Below are 22,827 nucleotides of genomic sequence, written 5' to 3'. Positions count from 1 at the left end.
GCTTCCTCTAGTCATGGTGTAAAATCATAGAAAAAAAAAGACACAGACGATGGAGACCCCACAAAAAATGCCACTTCAGGAAAAAGACCACAAGCAGCTTCTCCTTGAAAAACTTGGCAGAGCGAAGACACTGAGTGCACATACCAAAAAGGGGGACAAGGGAGTGGGGGTCCCGTGGTTGGCATTTTATGGGGCTTTGTAATTGTATAGGGGGCACTGACAAATGAGACCTGTAAATGTTGGCATCTATAGAGCAGGAAGAATCGTCTCATTGATAGCAGCGTGCGCAGCCGAGACCCCCGAGCGCCCCCTCCTCTCGTCTCATGAACACAAACCACAGGCGGGGGCGCGCTCAGTGACAACATGGCGGCGCCGTGAGGTAGCGACACGGGGAGCTACAGACCAGGCGACGGAGCATATACGGATGGACGTGTGGATGGAGACGGAAACGGTGCCTGTGACAGAAGGCGGCAGCTGAGAGCTCACTCAATGGTCGCGGCGGCTGGGGCAGCAGCACATTCCCGGGGCGGGCAGCAGCGTGGTGTGTATTGAGGTGAGCGCTCACGGTACATCCCACAGCGGCCTCCAGTGCACTGCCGGGCACATCGTACGTTACCGGGGCACGGCGTGGTGACGGCTACCATTGTCCTGAGTGTGAGGCGTAATGCGAGGAGCGCCAGTGTATACAGGAGCCACGTGACTGTCCTGTACACAAACAAGAGGGAACCCCCACAGCTAGTGTCAGAAATCCCACCATGACAATGGGAGTCGTAGTATGAGCCGCAGCTGTGTGTCCTGAGCCATTCATCATGTGTGTGCGTGTGTTCGCCCTCACCTGCCCAGGGACATAGAATGTGACCTACTAGTGTCACTTTTGTGCTTCTGTCATGGTGGAGGCTCAGTGACAGACCTCAGTCACTGCTGCAGGGGATCCCTCAGTGTCAGAGCAAGGGTGGCATGTGTCCCAAGCTTGTTCCTGCCATAGAGCCCTTCATGTTTCGCTACACGGCGACGTTTCTGTGTAATGGCGATCTCAGAGACACACTTGGTAATTTGCTATGGTTCCCAACAAGGTGTGTAAGGTCGTTCAGATAAATGGCGGGAAAAGTTAGTCACTGTAAGGCCTGGTTCACACAAGTGTATTTCATTGGCCGTATACAGACCGCATTGCGTTTCCTCACCGCCGGTCATCCGACCCGAACTTACCTCGTGTGTCTGTGAGGCGATACATTCAGGCCAGGTTATGTGCAGTCTGGGCATTGCGCTCTGTATACAGACCATGAGATACCCTTAGGCTGGGGTCACAAGTGTACGTGCACACGCTGCGGATTGCTCTGCGGATTTTGTAAAATCTGCAGGTCAAAAGACCTGCGGATTAGCCTACGGTTTTGCCCTGCGGTTTTTCATCTCAATGGAGGAGATGGCAAACCGCAGCGGAATCCGCAGAAAGGATTGACATGTCAATTCTTTCTGCGGTTTCAAAACCGCGTGGAAAAATCCGCACCGTCTGCACTGCGGTTTTGTATTCCCATAGGGAATAATGGTACTGTACACCGCAGCAAAAACTGCTGCGGACCCGCAGCGGCCAAAACCGCTGCGGAAGCGCAGCAGAATCCGCAGCGTGTGCACACACCCTAAGTGTTAATAGAGACCACTGGCCTTTTCCCAGCACACAAGTGTATTTTATCCCGGGGGAGACATCTGCTCAGTCCTCACCCTTCTCTTTGCGGCTGGGGCTACACAGTGACTTTGGGCATGACACAGGTCAGAGATCACAATATGTCGGCGCTCCATCGCAGCATATATGAATGTCACATTTTTAAGCACAAAGCATTTCAAGAGTTTCTGTCAATTTAATTTGTTTCCCAGAAATTGACAATACAAGGGAAAAGAAGAAACTTTGTAATACATCAGGACTGACACAGTAATTCTCAATTCACAAGTAAAATCTGTCTACGGTGAATACAACTTTTCCCGTTGCTAAGATTACTGAAACAGTTGGTGCTCATGAAGTTCTATTGAGAACTATAAGAGCTTGCACTCATCTGCTTAAATAAAATTGCTGCAGTGTTATTCCTGAAAAGTAGGACGAGTGTTATGTGAGTAAAATTTTGATTTTTCTCAAGTACCATCCGTATGCAATCTGTATGCAATGCACTTTTTACATACAGTAATTCTCTGTCACCCCCGAGGACACTTTTCAGCTATTACTATGGGCATACAGGTAATAGAAATGTTAATGTAGTCTTAGCCACTGTTTACATGTGGAGAAATAGACTTTTATTTCATTATGTTAATGATCTCTTCCAGGCTCCTGGACATGGGTGCCTGGAAGAAACCACTGCCTCCGCTATTCATTATAATTCTACCTCCCTCCCATACATGTCACGCTGACCTGTGACGTGCAGTTGTGGTGCTTGAATCCCACGCATGCCCCTGCACTCGACAATCTGTACCTCTTTCTTCTTTCTATGGTCCGTGTATCCAGCGTTCTTGTGCAAAGGCAGGGATTTCTTTAATTTTCTTTCTTTATTTTTCTAAGTAATAAAGCAATCTTATATACAGATATAAATAGCTAGAATAGATAAGATAGATGTACTGTAGATATTTCATGTCACAAGCCCCTTAAACTAGCACCCTTTAGTGCCTTTCATTTGGCACTAAAGGATGTTTAGCCTTTTTAAACATATTAAATAAATAATAAAAAAAACTGCTGTGGGGTCACCATTATTTTTAATAACCAGTTGAGGAAAAGCAGACAGCTGGGGGAGGCTGTTGGTCTTAATAGTCTGGGAAGGGACCACTATCAAAAAATCTTCCCAGGCTATTAATAAGCTCACACCTGTCTGCGTAGCCCCATTACTGGTTATTAAAAAGGATGACTCAAAATTATATGGGGTCCTCCCTATTTTTAATAACCAGCATAGGCTAAGCAGACAGCAGCAGGCTGAGATTAATAGGCTGGTAATTGGCCATGGATATTGGCTCCTTCCCAGACTAATAACACCAGCCCTCATCCACCCCAGAAATGGCGCATCCATAAGGATACTAGGTCAGTAGTGCATCAAACAAGTGATGGGCACAAGTGCATGTTACCAAAGTTTGCCGAGGGTGTGGCAGCGGGGACACGAACATCTTACTCAAGCACCCGCGATACTCTATGCATTCCTGAGCACCCTAGGCAAACTTGATTACAGAGAACTTGCGCTCATTGCTGACTCTAACCGCTCCATGCATAAGTCAGAGATGCTGAATAACTCCTTCAAAGCCCAAATACACATCAGATTAATGTTTGCCGATTTTGGTAGGACTGGCTGACAAACTAATATGTGTGATCAGGAAGCTGAACTTCACAATAATCGATCCTTTTGTTCTCACCGGCGCTAACCTGCAACCAGAGTTGTTTAATTCTAGGTAGAAATTGCATCTGTTGCCCACTGTGCCCACACTCAGGAGTTTTGCATCCTACAGTGCCCACAGTCATGATGGATAGCTAGGCATCTGTCTACCATAGGGTCCTAGTTTAAAAAAAAAAAAAGAAAAGAAACCGAAAAACTAAACTGCATGTGTCATTGCATTTTCCCTCTTTATAGGAAAGCGCAATTGACTGTAGTTTGCCATGTACAATGGTAATCACATGCATACCTGCCAGAAAGAACATGCCTGTAGCCTCCACTTGTACAATGATAATGTTAGTTTTCTTTGGGAAAAACAACCCAACATGTACCATAGACTAAGTGCACTTATCCTAAACTAGCCTGAAGGTCAGCTCCTGAATTAGCAGGCACTTTTATCTTTCCTCCGTGATTTATACTACAGCTCTGTCTAGTTGTCAGACAGGCTGCTGTGTATAGGCTCCTTCTCTTCCCCCCCCTTCTCCACCCACACTGACTACCATGAGCTAAAGAGGTGCTTGTAATGACACTTAGGGTACCGTTACACTAAAAGATGCACCAGCGATCCCGACAATGATACGACCTTGTCAGGCAGCTTCACCAGCGATCAGCACCATCGAGGACGCTGGTATCTAAGGTAAATATCGGGTTACTAAGCTGCACACGTCACTTAGTTACCCAATGTGTACCTTAGAAACCTGCGTACTCGCGCCGGGAGCTGTGAGCACGCAGGTTTCAAAGGTACACATTGGGTAACTAAAGGGTGTTTTACACATACCGATATCGCTATAACGTCACCGATTTTGGGACGTTAGAGCGATATCGCTATGTGTGATACCTCCGACCGGCTCCCCCGCTGTCCATCGCTGATCGCGCGAGAATGTCTGGCTCCATTTCTCGTCGGGTGCTTCCTGCTGTGACGACGAGCGACGTGTGGAGGCGGGCGGGAGGACGCCAGGATCGCTGTGTGTGAAAGGTGAGTATCGTGCGCTGCGTCGCTGCTGCATCGCTGTGAGGTCTGCCTGTGTGACAGCTCACTAGCGATCATTTAGCGATGCACCAGCGATCCTGACCGGGTCGGATCGCTGGTGCATCGCTAAATGTAAAAGGGCCTTAAGTGACGCGTGCCTCTTAGTAATCCGATATTTACCTTAGATATCAGCTCCCATCGCCTGCTTAGAGCGCTGGGAGCCTTGCTGATCATTGGCTCCCGCTGCCACACACAGCGATGCGCGCCGGCCAGCAGCAGAGCAACGGTCAAAAAATGGCCCAGGACGATCCTGAGCGATCAGCGATACCCGGCAGGGGACCCGGTCGCTGATGTGTGTCACACACAGCGATATCGCTGGCGAGATCGCTGTGGCGTCACAAAATCAGCGATCTCACTAGCGTTCTCACTGTGTGTGACGGAACCTTTAGTCCTACTCTGTTTTATCACTAAATCACCACCAAGATATGGATAAAAAATATGGGAGGGAAACAAATATATATAAATAAAATTAAAACATTTTTTCAGAAAAAATAAAAAATGTGTAAAATAATAATGAAAAAATAAGTTTTTTGTTTATAAAAATAAATAATAAAAAATAATAATAAAATGATGACAAAATATATAATATAATCAAAAATATGCAAAAAATATTATGCAAACCATGTGTACATTAAAAGAATATATATATATGTATATATATATATATATATATATATATATATATATACACACACACACAACTATAAATCGCATAGCAATTGCAAAATATATTCACCCAAAATAATAAACACTAATAATATTAATAAATACAAAAATATATATATACACATAAAATAATGAAGGCAGGAGAAAGAAATATAAATAAAAATGCCTTTATTAATACAAAATATGGCAAATAACCCCTATTATTTTTTTACACCTGATCGCTGGTCTCCCGCTGTCACACACAGCGATGCATGCTGGCCAGCGGGAGACCAGCGACCAAAGAAATGTCCAGAGGTTTCTTGCAGCGATACCGGCAGGGGGGCCGCTCGCTGATCGCTGTCACACACAGCGATCTCGCTGGCGAGATCGCTGTTACGTCACAAAAGTTGTGACTCAGCAGCGATCTCGCTACCGAGATTGCTTAGTGAGACGGGGCCTTTACACTGACTGTCATGAAAGGAGAGCTACAACAAGTGTTTGTAATTACAGACACCTCAGCTTCTCTCTTCCACTTGTAATCACTGTAGGTGTTGGAAGTAGGAGCAGGGCTGTGTCATTACTTGTCTTAGGGATCACACATGCGAGAAACTCGGACAAGTCTCCCATCTTAATACCCGGTATTTCTACCGGCACTCGGGAGTGGAGCGTGCGGCTCCATGTATTTCTATGCAGCCACACGCTCTGCTCCCGAGTGCCGGCTGCAGTGCCGAGTATTAAGATGCAAGACTCGTCCGTTTCTCGAATGTGTGATCCCAGCCTTACACAGAGAAAGCCACGTCTGACCCTTTCTGTGGGCTTGTTTTTCTTTCTTCCTCCTGCTTGATGCTTCCTACTTATGATTGGTTAATGTCATGCACAAGAAAAAGTACACAACCCAGAGAAGTGCTCATGCCCCCTTGGCCTTAGTAGAAATTCGAAACTCAACTTTATAAGCTAATATCACTGCAAAGGAGATGATAATTAAAAAAACAACCATTCATTCAGCTCTGCAGCCTCTATTCTATGCTCAAACTAGTAAAAGGTCCTATTTTTGCTGTTGTGATTTTCCAGCATGAGACATCTTCATTTACACAAACACAAATTATCTATAGCTTTTCAAGTTGCATTTCCAGTATATCTTGCTAGTTTAGAATGATAACTAATGCAAATTACCGTACCTTTATAGGACTGGATTCTTTGTACACTGTATAACAGTAACTAAACTTTGAATTTCAGTTTTATTTTTCTATTTGGCAGGCACTTTAAATGCCTACCAATTTGTGGGGATCTGGGTTCTGAGACCCTCATCGATTTCTCAATAGACCCCAAAAAGTGCGCAGGTCAGCATACAGAACCACACACAATAGTCTCTATTCATCAAAGTTGTCGCACCAGAATTCTGACTTAGGCTATGTGCACACGTAGTTTTAGGTCCTGCGGATTTTTCAGCGCGGATTTGGAAAAATCCGCAGGTAAATGCTCAGGTCAAAAGACCTGCGGTTTCACACCTTTACAATGGAGAAGGTGTGAAACCGCTGCTGATTCCGCACAAAGAATTGACATGCTGCGGATTTGAACCCGCAGCAAATCCACAGCATGTGCTCAGCGTTTTTCAGTTTACCATTGAAAACAATGGTACTGTACAACGCAGCTAAATCTGCTGCGGACCCGCAGAGCTTGAAACGCTGCGGATCCGCAGCAGAATCCGCAACGTGTGCACATGGTCTTAAAAGCTTTGAAAAGTCGCAGAATTTAGGCTCAACTCAGAGCTATTGCAAAAATTGGTGGAGCGAGAGAGGGATGCCCTAGCTTGTCTAATTCATGAAGAGCTGTGGAATTCTGAACTCCAGAAATATCACTCCAGTACTCGGAGTACCTTGTTCCAGTTTCATGAATAGGCGTGCTCCTTTTTATGAACCGGGAGTGTCTGATTAGAGCACATCCGCTGCTGATCGGTGGGATCTCAGGACATGGTCCCCCCACCAATCTGCAAGTAATTGAAGTGCCTGCCAAATATAAAAAAATATATTAATTTACTCTCTCTGTGATCAGTTTGCAGGGTCAAAAGTAATCACACACTACATTTAAAGTCACTGAGTAGAATGTACCTTTAAAGTCACTGAGTAGAATGAATGTCAAAATGTTGGTTGGAACTCCCACTTGTACTCCAAGGGCAGTCCCTAATTCTGAAGTGCTCTCAGCTCTCTGCATATTAAAGTATACCTACTATATTTTTTTAAATGTATTATGCTCCCTTTCACGTGCTGCTGATCAGTAAAGGGCCGAGTCCGGACACCCTCATCTTTCACTCAAACAGCCCTGAAGTGCACTGCTCAGAAGGCTAAAGTATTCAGCTTCTTAGTGCAGTACAAACACAAAACAGCGTACTGGCTCTAGCTCTAGCATGGTCCTGGTTGAACGCTACAGCTGTCACTCAGTAGGGAAGGGGTTGTGGAGATGAGAGCACTTTTATAATTAGGGTCTTTCCTTGGAGCACTTCCGTGAGCAGCATATACCAGTAACGAGCTTCACTTTCTGATTACTGAACTTAATAAAACAGCACAGTGAGGTATGTTTATCTATTTGTGTGCCTCTCCGATCTTACATCAGCAGTTTTGCAATGCCAAAACTGATGACAGATTCAGTTAAAATATTGCACTGTCATAGGATGCCACTGTTGTCACAACTAATTTCTAGTTAGATAGCCGTTTGTGAAATGCTTGTGATCACCAAAAGTAGAGAAAAATATGAAGAAAAAGGCTTAAAGCAGCACTCCAGCAATTTTTTCAGTACTGTGTGGCTTAGGGTATTATTAAAGAGAATCTGTCCTCTCTAACTGATAATGTAAACCAAGCACATAGCCTTGTACAGGATACATCGCCCATAAATAGTTTACCTTTAGGGCTTGTGCACATGACCGCATTATCGGTCTGAGCGTGATTCGAAAAACCATCTGATCGCACCTGCATTGTTATTCTATGGGGTGCGCACATGTCTCAATTTTTTTCCTTAGACAGAGCTTGCACTCATCAACGTAAATAAAATGGCTGCAATGTTGTTTCTGAAAAGTAGGATAAGTGTCATGCCATGTTTCTCCCCTACCATCCATATTACATCTGTATGACATGCAATGTGTTTTTACAATCAGCTTTTACGTACAGTAATTCTGTCATGTAAAGCTAGTTTACTAGCTCATAAAACAATCTTATAGATAGGTATAGAAAGATAGAAATGTCACTGTTATATAATCAGTGCTTTGAGTGTATAGTTTTCTGTACTTATATTTAGCTAATCCATAAATGAAAGGAAAAAATGGCGTTGGGTTCCGCTTATTTTTATTAACCAGCTGAGGGTAAGCAGACGGCTGAGAGCTGGTCTTAATGCTCTGGGAAGGGGCCACTTTTCATGGATCTTCCCAGGCTATTAATATCGGCTCACTGCTGTATACACAATTAAAAAAAAAAAGGGGACCCCCCCCAAAAAAAAATGATGTGGGTTCCCCCTATTTTTAATAACCAGCAAAGGCTAAACAGAGGAAGTAGCTACTAAGATGGTGTAATTGGAGCCGGTGGTGGCTGACGTGAAGCTGACACTGGAGGTGATGGTAATGGCTGGCGCGATGGTGAGGCTGCTTTTTGTTGACCTAAGAAATCTGTCATTTTTTGGTAGCGTGGTGGCAGCCAACACAGTTTGGAGGGTGGCCCTGGTCTGCAGCCTCAAAGAAAAAGGAATCTGCCTGAAATAACGGCCCAGGCTCAGACAAAAATCCTCCTTTCCAGCATTACTCACAGGTATTCCAACATTGCGTATGCCAGTGATTGTGGGTGGACTCTCCTTTGGGGGTACCTTTGCTGGGTTATTGGTGCATGTGGGAGGTGTTGAGGGGCTGTGGTGTGCTGGTACTTTTCACAAGCGACTCTTCTTCCTGGCCCCCAGCTTCGGCTTTCAGCACCTCTGAGCTGGAGGTATTTACTTGTTTGGTCCATTCAGATATGTAATTCAGGGATGACAGATAAAAAAGCATTTTTACTATGCACAATCATAAAACATTACAACAAACAAACTGAAAAAGGAAGCCACTTACGGATGAATATCTAGGACTGGGGCCAAAAACAGCAGACTCCGCGCAGCCTCACTGATGTCCCTGTCTGACCTGAAGTGAACTGATGAGCGTGGGAAAAAATTCAGAAACTTTCCCACGCTCATTAGTTCATCTCCGGGCAGCCAGGGAGGCTGCGCAGAGATGAAATAATTCATTCTGGAGTGGTTTAGAGCGGGCTGGTCGCATTAGCACCAGTCTTGTGCTAAACCACTTAACCCTGTTGTGAATTCGCTTTCTGGCCTACCTTTGGTTACTGGTGAAGGTAGTGGAGCTGGTTATATTGACAGAGGGGTTGCGAGTTCTCTTTCCGGGCTCCCTCTGGTGGTTACTGGAGGTAATGGAGCTGATCTAATTAACAGAGGCCAGGCGCCTGATAATGAGGAGGATGACTGGAGATCTGGAGTTTCTGACTGGATTTAAGACAGCCGACTCCCTCTATCCCTGCTGGTGATTTTTTTTTCCTGCCTCCTGAGGTCTTAGTTTCCAGCTCAGTCCCTGCATGCGCAGCTAAGTGTTCTTTTGCTATTGTTCACATTTGATCTGGTTTTGTCTATTTCAGTTTTGCGTGTTCAGCCAGCTCAAGCTGGGGCTGTGCTGAATTTCCATCCTTATGTTACTGCTTGTGCCAGTTTGTTTTTGTCCCTTATTAGATTGGCCTCTTTTTGCTCTTCTTTCAGAATATACCAGAGTGCTGATATAGTGGGCGAAGTCTAGTGATTTTAGTATTTTTCTATCAGACGTGTTGGGCATTTTTTGCAGGGATTTTTGCGTGATTGCAGACAGAGTATTTTCTTTCCTGTCCTTTCTAGTTAGTGTGGGCCCCATCGTTTGCTCAGTCTATTTTCCCATCTGCGTTTGTGTTTTCATCTTGTCTCACCGACAATATATGTTTGGGGGCTATCTATTCCTTTGGGGTCTGCTCTGGGGCAGTTTAGATTTCCCCTTTCTTGCTTTAGGCTTATGTAGTTCTCCAGCTGTGTCGAGGCGTCTAGGATCATCGTAGGTACACTCCACGGCTACTGCTAGTTGTGTGGATAGGATCAGGGGTCTGCAATCCGCTTAGTTACAAACCTCTCTGGTTTTCTGTGGCTTAGCTTGGTCTTGCTTTCCTCCTCGGTGACCCAATCATAACATAACCCCTTCTGATGGATTGCAGCGGGGGATGTGACTGACCAGCGGAGAGGTAAGGGTATTGTTTGTTTTATTTTTGTTACAGGTCAATGGTTTATTTTTGGATTATCAGAGGAATAAATCTTGTCATAAACTTGGTTTCTTTATTTCATTAAAAGAATTTTTAATTAATGTTTCTGTGTTTTTTTTAAACCTTTAATAGTCTAGGGTTAATAATGTATTGGTGTCTTATTGACATTATTAGTCGGCTTAATGCCACCTTCCAATAGCAAGGAGACATTAACCCATTAGCCACCGCTACAGGGCAATGAGAATAGAGAGGCTAAGTGCCAGAAAAGGCGCATCTTATATATGCGCCTTTTCTGGGGTGTCTGGGGGCAGATTTTTGTAGCCGGGGGAGGGGGGGCAAAAACGACGGTCCCTCTCAAGGCTATTAAAATATACTCTCACTCACTGGCTTTCCCTCTCTGGTTGCGTTTTTACTGCGTGAGCCCACGCAATTTTTTTAAACGAATTAACCTCTTTAGTTAACACCTACATGTACAAAGTTTTACACAAAAACCCTAGTCTAATTATTAGTCAAGGACATATAAAAAAAAAAATACATGAAATTAAATGGTTTAGGCTATGTGCACACGTAGTTTTTTGGGTGTGCGGATTTTGGAGAGAATACCGCAGGTTTTGCGGTTTTGCCCTGCGGTGTTACACCTCATAATGGATGAGGTGTATAACTGCAGCGTTTCTGCACCAAACAATTGACATGCTGCGGATTGTAAACCGCGAGGAAAAATCCGCAGCATGTGCACAGCGTTTTTTTTTTCCATTGGAAATAAAGGTACAGTACAACACAGCAGAATCTTCTGCGTTTCCGCAGAGCCAAAACCACTGCGGAAACGCAGCAGATTTCACTGCGTGTGCACATACCCTTACTGTATTTAAACCGTGTGTCATTTCATGTCGGGTTTTGGAATGATTTTACAGAAGCCAGCTGTTGAATTAGCAGCTACTATATTCTGCTATGTAGAGCTCTATGAAATATATACAGTGTGTGTGTGTGTGTATATATATATATACAGTGGGGCAAAAAAGTATTTAGTCAGTCAGCAATAGTGCAAGTTCCACCACTTAAAAAGATGAGAGGCGTCTGTAATTTACATCATAGGTAGACCTCAACTATGGGAGACAAACTGAGAAAAAAAAATCCAGAAAATCACATTGTCTGTTTTTTTTTTTTTCATTTTATTTGCATATTATGGTGGAAAATAAGTATTTGGTCAGAAACAAAATTTCATCTCAATACTTTGTGATATATCCTTTGTTGGCAATGACAGGTCAAACGTTTTCTGTAAGTCTTCACAAGGTTGCCACACACTGTTGTTGGTATGTTGGCCCATTCCTCCATGCAGATCTCCTCTAGAGCAGTGATGTTTTTGGCTTTTCGCTTGGCAACACGGACTTTCAACTCCCTCCAAAGGTTTTCTATAGGGTTGAGATCTGGAGACTGGCTAGGCCACTCCAGGACCTTGAAATGCTTCTTACGAAGCCACTCCTTCGTTGCCCTGGCGGTGTGCTTTGGATCATTGTCACGTTGAAAGACCCAGCCACGTTTCATATTCAGTGCCCTTGCTGATGGAAGGAGGTTTGCACTCAAAATCTCACGATACATGGCCCCATTCATTCTTTCATGTACCCGGATCAGTCGTCCTGGCCCCTTTGCAGAGAAACAGCCCCAAAGCATGATGTTTCCACCACCATGCTTTACAGTAGGTATGGTGTCTGATGGATGCAACTCAGTATTCTTTTTCCTCCAAACACGACAAGTTGTGTTTCTACCAAACAGTTCCAGTTTGGTTTCATCAGACCATAGGACATTCTCCCAAAACTCCTCTGGATCATCCAAATGCTCTCTAGCAAACTTCAGATGGGCCCGGACATGTACAGGCTTAAGCAGTGGGACACGTCTGGCACTGCAGGATCTGAGTCCATGGTGGCGTAGTGTGTTACTTATGGTAGGCCTTGTTACATTGGTCCCAGCTCTCTGCAGTTCATTCACTAGGTCCCCCCGCGTGGTTCTGGGATTTTTGCTCACCGTTCTTGTGATCATTCTGACCCCACGGGGTGGGATTTTGCGTGGAGCACCAGATCGAGGGAGATTATCAGTGGTCTTGTATGTCTTCCATTTTCTAATTATTGCTCCCACAGTTGATTTCTTCACTCCAAGCTGGTTGGCTATTGCAGATTCAGTCTTCCCAGCCTGGTGCAGGGCTACAATTTTGTTTCTGGTGTCCTTTGACAGCTCTTTGGTCTTCACCATAGTGGAGTTTGGAGTCAGACTGTTTGAGGGTGTGCACAAGTGTCTTTTTATACTGATAACAAGTTTAAACAGGTGCCATTACTACAGGTAATGAGTGGAGGAAAGAGGAGACTCTTAAAGAAGAAGTTACAGGTCTGTGAGAGCCAGAAATCTTGATTGCTTGTTTCTGACCAAATACTTATTTTCCACCATAATATGCAAATAAAATGAAAAAAAAAAAACAGACAATGTGATTTTCTGGATTTTTTTTTCTCAGTTTGTCTCCCATAGTTGAGGTCAACCTATGATGTAAATTACAGACGCCTCTCATCTTTTTAAGTGGTGGAACTTGCACTATTGCTGACTGACTAAATACTTTTTTGCCCCACTGTGTGTGTGTGTGTATATATATATATATATATATATATATATATATATATACACACACACGTGTGTGTCTCAATGACATGTACATATATATGTATTCTATGTGCATATATCTATTATTTAATTTCCTTATTAAACTTGTCAGTGTGATTTTACTGTATTGCAGAATGAATTGTCGGCTTTTGTTAAAGGACCGGGTGCGATTTTATCGCAAGTCACACTTGTGGTCCGTTTGTAATCTGATTTTTAATCGCACCCATAGACTTGCATTGGCGAGTCTGATCCGTTAATCGGTGACAATCGCAGCATGCTGCGATTGTCTCGGACAGAGGAAAACAGCCGAACAAAAAAAAAAAAAAAAAAAAAAAATCGGATGATGGGAGCTGCCCCATAGATTAACATTGGGATGATTGCAATGCGATTTTATCGCATTGCACTCGTCCGTTTTTTTCGCCAGTGTGACCCCGGCCTTACCCTGGAAATAGCAAGAAAGGAACACAGTTAACTGTCACATTCGCCTAGCCCGGATCAGCTAGGACCCCTGCGCTGCACAACCAAAAGGCCCAGTATGTTCTAATGGGTACACTGTAATTTTCTTGACCTGTGGTTCTGCCTAGTGCGGTAACTGGGAGTTACCTAGAGCAGGGGTGTAATTAGATGAGTTCAAGAGGCGGCCCCTACAGCGATGCAGCGCAGAGATTCACAAACTTAACAATTCTTTAAAATTACAATTCTGTTATGCTATCTCTACCCAAGCTGACCCACTGTGGGGAGTATGTAGCTAAGGTTAACACAGCCCTTTTATCAAGCAATGTCTCTAACTGAGAATTTAGTTTTGGCGCCAAACTCTCTCTAAAGTCTGGTTGTATGCACCCACCGGAATCCCTGTGGTAGGGCCTGATCTCAGGACTTACCGGCTGTTAACTGAACACAGAAGTGGCTGTCTAATCGTCCGAACGGCCCGTTTAGCTGCGAGATCGTAGACTGGATCCTGGGCTTGTCACCTGGAGCGCAGAAGGCCATTCACATCAAAGCCGATGCTTTGGATGGAATCTATCTCTGTATCCAACCGTAGTCATCTCCGCAACGTGTTTCTTCTTCTTTGAAAGGAATCACAGGAACAGTAGGACTTTTCTTCTGTAATCTGATTGACTCGTAGCACACTGCACACACCCGGTCTTCTTAACTCTCCTGTGCTCCTATCACATCTGTCTCTTACTAACTGCACTCCAAGATGGCCGCCTGCAACTCTCAGTCATACATACAGGTAACAGTCATATGAATCTGAAAACCGCTGCCATCTAGTGGCTAAAACACCAATAACATATTTTATGTTTACACAGGTAGCAGTTGTGGAGTGGGAATCTTGAACCACTCCCTCACTTGATAGCAGCAAAACATAAAAACCTGATATAAATCTAGTATCGCAGTAATCGCACCAACCAGAAGAGTAAAGCTGCCTTATCACTTACACCACATCATGAACTGCTCAAAAACAAAAATAAGGCCCCCTTCACATGTCCGTGTTTGCAATACGATTGGAATCCGTTTTTTTTCACGGATGCTACACGCACCCATTATAATCTATAGTGCTGCACACATGTCTGATTTTTACCAGCAGCACGGATGACAAGGGCCAATACAAGTCTGTGGGTCAGTTTAAATCATGGACAGCACACAGACGGCATCTTTGTGTCATCCATCTGCCGTCTGTATGCTGCATGTGTCTAACATTGCAAAGTATAGTCGAAGATTTGGAATTGATTTTTCTTGTGCTATACTGGAAAAAAGTGGATGGCTCACTGATTACACTGGTGTATACAGAAATTTTAAGGTGTTTAAGAAATATTCTTGTACATTCTCTCTCCCAAAAATCTGAATAAGGCTTGGCTCACATATAGTCTGTGCTCTCTGCTAAGCAAAAATGCGATTCAGACAAAACCCCCAACGAAACTTTTCACGCTTATGAGGCAAATGAAGTCGCTTTGGACTCCGTCTGATCTTTGTTCCGGAGGTGTCCCATTATTTTAGATGTCGTGTGGCCAAACGGTAGTTTCTGATGACATATGGGGCATCATCGAGTTTGGGATAAATTGTGCAATAAATTGTGGGTTCCAGTTCCACTAGTTAACCCTTGTGTAACTGACAAAGTTGCAACAAATAAAATAAATGCATTTTTGCTCCTAAACTGTTTCCACTTTCCAATGCTATAAAATTTTATGAGGCTCCTCTGGGTTCAAAATACTCACCACTCCCCTAGATGAATTCCTTAAGCAGTGAATTTTCCAATATGGGGTTACTTGTGGGGGTTTCTGCTGTACTGGCACCTCAGGGGCTCGGCTAATGGAACCCACATTCTATACAAATGGAATCTGCGTTCTAAAAGCTAAGTAGCCCTCCTTCCCATCCGATCCCTGCCGTGTGCTCACACAGTAGTGTACAACCACATTTGGGGTATTGTCACTTTTGGTAAAAATTGCATAAGATATAGGGTTTGTTTTCTCCTATTGCCCCTCTTGGAAATTATAAATCTGGTGTTAAAACAGTATTTTAATGGAAAAAATATACACTTTTGTTTTCACATCTAAATGTTATAAAGTTTCTTTAATCACCTGTATGGTAAAAACGCTCAGTGCACCACTATATGAATTCCTTGAGGAGTCCAGTTTCCAAAATGGGGTAATTTGTTGGGGGTTTCTGCTGTATTGGCATGTGAGGGGCTCCGCAAATGCAACATGGCATTCACAATCTACCCCAGAAAAATTTACGTTCCAAAAGTCAAATCAGACTTTTCCCTTTCCAAGCCCTGCCATGTGCCCAAACAGTAGTATTTGACCACATATGAGGTATTATCGCGTTTGGCAGAAATAGCATAGCGAATTATGGGGTCTGTTTTCTCCTATTATCCATTTTGAAAATTACAAATTTGGGGCAATAACATTTTAGTGGACAAAAAATTTAATTGTCGTTTTCACGTCCACCTTTTAAAAGGTTCTTTGAAGTACTTATGGGTTCAACAAGCTCAACAAAGCCCTAGATGAGTTCCTTCATGGGTCTAGTTTCCAAATTAAGGTAACTTGTGGAGATTTCTGCTGTTTTGGTACCTGAGGGGCTCTGAAAACGAGATATGGTGTTTGCAATCTATTCCAGCCAAATTTTTATTTCAAATACCAAATGTCGATTCTTCCCTACCGAGTCCTGCCATATGTCCAAACAGAACTTATTGACTACATATCGGGTATCACGACGCTCATAAGAAAATGGTTAAACTGTGGGGTCCACGTTTTTGTGTTGCCTCTTGCAAAAGTGAAAAATTGGGTGCTATAGCAACATTTTTGTGAAAAAGTGAACATTTTCAATATGATGACCTTATGTTATCAAACTCTAATACCTGTGAGTTAAAAATGCTCTCTATACCCCTGGATAAAATCCATGAGGGGTGTGGTTTCCAAAATCGGGTCACTTGTTTCTCCTGTTTAGGCACCTTAGAGGCTTTGCAAATGCGACATGGCGCCTGCAATCTATTTCAGCCAAATTTGTGTTCCAAAATTCAAATGCTGCTCCTTCCGTTCTGCACCCCATTTATCCAAATAGAGGTTCTGACCACATGTGGGATATCTGTTCTTTTAGAAGAAAATGGATAATAAATTGTGCTAGAACATTTTCAGACAGCAGTTATTTGAGGGTGTGGTTTTCAAGATTGTACCACTGTGGGCCTATATATTGCAAATTACTCAAAAAAGTCCATTTAAATCTAAATAGGTTTTCTAAATTTCTTGTTAATCCTTCTTACAACCTGACAAAATAAAATGACATTTGAACAGTTATTCAAATTGTCCTGAGTACGCTGATACCTGATATGTGGGGGGAATCACTGTTTCGGCGCATGGCAGAGCTCAGAAGGGAAGGAGCGCTGTTTGACTTTTTCACTGCAAAACTGGCTGGAATTCAGATCGGACGCCATGTCACGTTTGGAGAGCCCCTGATGTGCCTAAACAGTGGAAACCCCCCACAAGTGACCCCATTTTGGAAACTAGACCCCCAAAGTAACGTATCTAGATATGTGGTGAGAACTTTGAACCCCCAAGGGCTTCACAGAAGTTTATAACGTACAGCCGTAAAATTGAAAAATCATTTTTTCCACAAAAATGATCTTTTCAACCCCACTTTATTTTCCCAAGGGTAACAGGACCCCAAAAGTTGTTGTGCAATTTGTCCTGAGTACGCTGATGCCCCACATGTGGGGGTAAACCACTATTTGGGTGCATGGCAGAGCTCGGAAGCAGCGCCATTTGACTTTTTTGACTGGAATTGAGATCGGACGCCATGCCACGTTTGGAGAGCCCCTGATGTCCCTAAACAGTGGAAACCCCCCCACAACTGACACCATTTTGGAAACTATACCCCCCAAGGAACTTATCTAGATGTGTGGTGAGCACTTTGAACCCCAAGGGCTTCACAGAAGTTTATAACCCCCATGCGTGAAAATAAAAAAAATCATATTTTTTCCACAAACATGATCTTTTAGTCCTCAATTTTTTATTTTCCCAAGGGTAACAGGAGGAATTGGACCCCAAAAGTTGTTGTCCAATTTGTCCTAAGTACGCTGATACCCCGTATGCGGGAGAAAACTACTGTATGGGCACACGTCGTGGCTTGGAAGGGAAGTAGTGACATTTTGGAATTCAGACTTTGATGGAATGGTCTGCGGGTGTCATGTCGCATTTGGAGAGCCTCTGATGTGCTTAAACAGTGGAAACCCCCCACAACTGACACCATTTTGGAAACTAGAACCCCCCCCCCCTAAGGAACTTATCTAGATGTGTGGTGAGCACAATAATATTTTTGCCCCCAATGTTTTATTTTCCCAAGGGTAACAGGAGAAATAGGACCTCAAAAGTTGTTGTGCAATTTGTCCTGAGTAGGCTGATACCCCATATGTGGGGGTAAACTTATGAATGGGTCACCGAGGAGGATAGCAGGCCAGGCTATTGTGAGTTCATTCTCCCCTTCACCTTTGATGTCTGATGAACTCCCTCTGCTGGTGAAGAGAGGTAGTGAAATTGATTGGGATGGGAAGAACCTGTCATCTGAACAGGCGGAGTGTGATTGGACATCTGGAATTTCTGAGTGGATATAAGGCAGCCGACGCCCTGCAGGGCTGTTGGTGATCCTTTCTGCTCTGAGCTCTTGCATCCAGTTTAGTTCCTGTCTACTAAAAGCTAAGTTTTTGCCCTGCTATTTTTCCATGAGATTTTGTCTTGTTTCCTTAGTGTTTGTATTCAGCCAGTCCTGGTTGGGACTGGCTGAATTCCTTTTTTGTCTCTGATCAGTTGATCTCTTTGCTCTGTTTTCAGAATATACCTGAGTGCTGATATAGTGATTTTGAAGTCTAGCGACTTCAGGGCCTTTTTCCCTATCAGACGGTTGGGACATTTTTGGTAGGGTTTTTTGCGGATTGCAGCCAGCATCTTTTCTGTTCTATCTAGTTAGTTGGGCCCCATCGTTTGCTCAGCCTGTCTTTCTGTCTGTGTTTGTGTTTTCATCTGTATTTCACCGACAATACATGTTGGGGGCTGTCTATTGCTTTGGGGTCTGCTCTGGGGCAGTTTAGATTTCCCCTTTCTTTCTTTAGGCTTATGTAGTTCTCCGGCTGTGACGAGGGGTCTAGGGCTCCATAGGAACCCCCCACGGCTACTGTTAGTTGTGGTGTATAGGATCAGGGGTCTGCAATCCGATAGCTACCAACCTCTCCGGTTTTCTGGACTTAGCTTGTATTTTTGTTTTCTCCTCCTCCGGTGACTCATTCATAACACCAGGCTAAGCCACAGAAAAACAGAGAAGTTGGTAACTAAGCGGATGCAGACCCCTGATCCTGTCCACACAACTAGCAGTAGCCATGGAGCGTACCTACGATGATCCTAGACGCCTCGGCACAGCCAGAGAGCTAACTAAGCCTAAAGCAAGAAAGGGGAAATCTAAACTGCCCCGGAACAGACCCCAAAGGAATAGATAGCCCCCAAACATATGTTGTCGGTGAGACAAGATGAAAACACAAACGCAGGCAGAAAAATAGACTGAGCAAACGATGGAGCCCACACTGACTAGACAGGACAGGAAATGGAAAGACACTGTCTGCAATCACGCAAAAAACCCTGCAAAAAGTCCAACAAGTCTGATGCACAAAAACAATGAAGTCGCACGACTTCACCCTCACTATATCAGCACTCTGGTATATTCTGAAAGCAAAGCAAAAAGAGACCAATATAAAAGGGGACAAAACAAACTGGCACATGCAGTAACTTTTGGGCGGTGATTCAGCACAGCCCCAGCCGGAGCTAGCTGACCCGCACAAGCAGAGATAAACAAAACCAGATCAAATGCAAACAGAATAGCAAATGAACCACTTAGCTGAACATGCAGGGAAAGAGCAGGAGACATCAGACCTCAGGAGGCACAGGAAGAAAATCACCAGCAGGGATAGAGGGAGTCAGCTGTCTTAAATCCCAGTCAGAAACCCCAAGTCTCCAATCGTCTTCCTCATCATCAGGTGGCAAGCCTCTGTCAATCAGATCAGCTCCACTACCTCCTGTAACCACCAGAGTGAGCCCAGAAAGAGAACTCTCAATCTGACCAGCTCCACTATCTTCAGTAATCACCAGAGGGAAGCCAGAGAGAGAATTCACAACAGTAAACCACTGTTTGGGCGTATGGCGGAGCTTGAAAGGGAAGGAGCACCATTTGATTTTTTCAACGCAGAATTGGCTGGAATTGAGATCAGATGCCATGTTGCGTTTGGAGAGCATCTGATGTGCCCAAATAGTGGAAACTCCCCAATTCTAACTCCAACCCTAACCCCAACACACCCCTAACCCTAATCTCAGCCTTAACTCTAACCCTAGCCCTGACCCTAATGGGAAAATGGAAATAAATACATTTTTTTTTATTTTATTATTTTTCCCTAACTAAGGTGGTGATAAAGGTGGGTTTGATGTTTGGCAGCTATCATATGCTAAAAGATGCTTTTTATTGTAAAAATAGTTTTTGCATCACCACATTTTGAGAGCTATAATTTTTCCATATTTTGACCCACCGAGTCATGTGAGGTCTTATTTTTTGCGGGATGAGTTGACGTTTTTATTGGTACCATTTTCGGGCCCGTGACATTTTTTTGATCGCTTTTTATTCTGATTTTTGGGACGCAGAATGAACAAAAACCAGCATTTCATGAATTTCTTTTGAGGGGTGCATTTACACCATTCCGCGTGTGGTAAAATTGATAAAGCGGTTTTATTCTTCGGGTCAGTATGATTGCAGAGATACCTCATTTATGTCTTTTTTTATGCTTTGGTGCTTTTAAGCAATGAAAACAATTTTATATAAAAAATAATTAACGTATATACTCGCGTATAAGCCGAGATTTTCAGCCCATTTTTTTGGGCTGAAAGTCCCCCTCAGGTCATACTTACCCCCTCCTGGCGCGGTCTCTGCAGCCCCCTTGATTCTCCCGGTCTCAGGCTCCTTCCTTCAGCAGTCACATAGTACCGCTCATTAAAGTCATGAATATGCACCTATTTATGACTTTAATGAGCGGTACACATGACCTCTGAAGGAAGGAGCCTGAACGTCACTGACAGGACGCGGAGGAGAGGACAGAGCGACACGCAGCCATGGAGCGGGGATCGGTAAATATTGCCAGTGCCGGGGTCCTGAGCCAGCTGTGACATCAGAACCTGTCATCTCCTGCTCAGGACACCGGCACCGGGCCCCCAGCGACGAGAGGTGAGTGTCATTTTTTTTTTTTTATTTGCAGCGGCAGCAGCAATATATTGGGGCATAACTATGGAGCAGCAATACATGGGGGCATAATTATGAAGCAGCATTTGAGGGCATAAACTATGGAGCAGCATATGGGGGCATAATCTATGGGGCAGCATATGGGGGCATAATCTATGGGGCAGCATATGGGGGCATAAACTATGGAGCAGCATATGGGGGCATAAACTATGGAGTAGCCTATGGGGGCATAATCTATGGAGTAGCCTATGGGGGCATAATCTATGGAGCAGCATATGAGGGCATAAACTATGGAGCATATTATGGGGGCATAATCTCTGGAGCATCTTATGGGGCAGCACATGGGCCATAATCTATGGAGCATTTTATGGGGGCATAATCTATGGAGCATTTTATGGGAGCATAATCTATGGAATATCTTACGGAGCCCTAACCTTTATTGGGCAGCATATGGGGCATTATTAACCTTTGTGCAGCATTATATGGGGTGTATTTTGTATGGAGCATCTTATGGGGCCATCATGAACTGTATGGAGCATTATATGGGGCTCCTGATTCAATAATGATATTCAAAAACATTTAACCTACTGATGTCTCAATTAATTTTATCTTTATTGGTATCTATTTTTATTTTTGAAATTTACTAGTAGCGGCTGCATTTTCCACCCTAGGCTTATACGCGAGTTAAAAAGTTTTCCCCGTTTTTTGTGGCAAATTTAGGGGGGTCGGCTTATACTCGGGTCGGCTTATACACGAGTATATATTTTTGCATCGCTTTATTCTGCGAGCTATCACTTTTTTATTTTTTTGCTTTTGATGCTGTATGGCAGCTCATTTTTTGCGGGACGAGATGACGTTTTCAGCGGTACCATGGATATTTAGATCCGTCTTTTTGATCGCGCGTTATTGCACTTTTTGTTCGGCGGTATGATGATAAAAAACAAAGCAGAAAGCAATGCTTTATTTTTATTTTTTAAGGGGTCCACTAAAGGGGATAACTAGTGGGACAGTTTTATAGGGCGGGTCGTTAGGCTACTTTCACACATCAGTTTTTTGCCGTCAGGCAGGATCCGGCTATTTTTAGAAAAAACGGATCCGGCATAAATTTTGGAGAACTGTAGAAACGGATCCGTTTTTTTGCTGGATCCGTCTAGCAGGTTATATCTGTTCCTGGGGGCTGGCCAATTGGATCTGAGCATGCGCAGACTTAAAAAAAACGGATCCGGTGGCTGGATCCGTCTTTCTGGATCCGGCGCATTCCGGCGCCCATAGACTTTCATTGTAGCAAAAAGCTGGAAGCGCCGGATCCGGCGCTTCCGGCTTTTTCGCCGGAGACAAAAAACGTTACAGTAGCCGTTTTTTCCAGACGCCGTAATGAGACAAGTTGCCGGATCCGGCAAAAAACGGATGAAACGCAATGCCATCCGGCACGATCCGGCGCTAATGCAAGTCAATGTGGAAAAACTGGATCCGGCATTGCATTTTGCCGGATCCGGTTTTACAAAAAAAAGCCGGATCGCGCCTGAAGGCAAAAAACTGATGTGTGAAAGAGGCCTAACGGACGCGGCGATACTAAATATGTGTACTTTTATTTTTTATTTTCAAAAATAGAACTTATTAGGGAATATATATATATATATATATATATATATATATATATATATATATATATATTATATATCTCTCAAGTGTGTGTGTATGTCCGGGATAGGCATCCGCACCGTTGCAGCTACAACCACAAAATTTGGCACAGTCACACGTCTGGACCCCAAGAGCGTCCTAGGCTATGTTGTGAGGCAAAATTTTAACCGCGCGCGTTCCAATTCACCAAACAATTTTGCCCCTATCTACATACTGGGGAAAAAGTGTGTGCGTGTCAAGCCCTGCCCCTCATTATGATGTCATAATGGTTGCCATGGCGACGCTGATGTCATCATAGGTTGCAAGCCCCGCTGCTCATTATGGGACTATGGGATGGCGGATATGTATGATGTGTATATGGGCATGGGACTATGGGATGGCGGATATGTATGATGGGTATATGGGC

General features: G+C 43.9%; 1 protein-coding gene across 2 annotated transcripts in view; it reads left to right on the top strand.

The window, feature by feature from the left end:
• The first annotated feature begins 324 nt into the window (after positions 1-324).
• The window catches only part of SCML2 (Scm polycomb group protein like 2), a 163,840-nt gene continuing 141,337 nt past the window's right edge, over positions 325-22,827 (top strand). For both annotated transcript variants that reach the window (XM_073574195.1, XM_073574178.1), the window contains exon 1: positions 325-553. The gene's annotated coding sequence lies outside the window, so the exon portion shown is untranslated. The remainder of the gene's footprint in view (positions 554-22,827) is intronic.

The sequence above is a fragment of the Dendrobates tinctorius genome, unplaced genomic scaffold, assembly GCF_039654945.1.
Source record: "Dendrobates tinctorius isolate UK_male_01 unplaced genomic scaffold, ASM3965494v1 ptg000007l, whole genome shotgun sequence".
In the NCBI taxonomy this organism is placed as follows: domain Eukaryota; kingdom Metazoa; phylum Chordata; class Amphibia; order Anura; family Dendrobatidae; genus Dendrobates; species Dendrobates tinctorius.
This window is presented reverse-complemented; position numbering and strand designations above follow the sequence as displayed.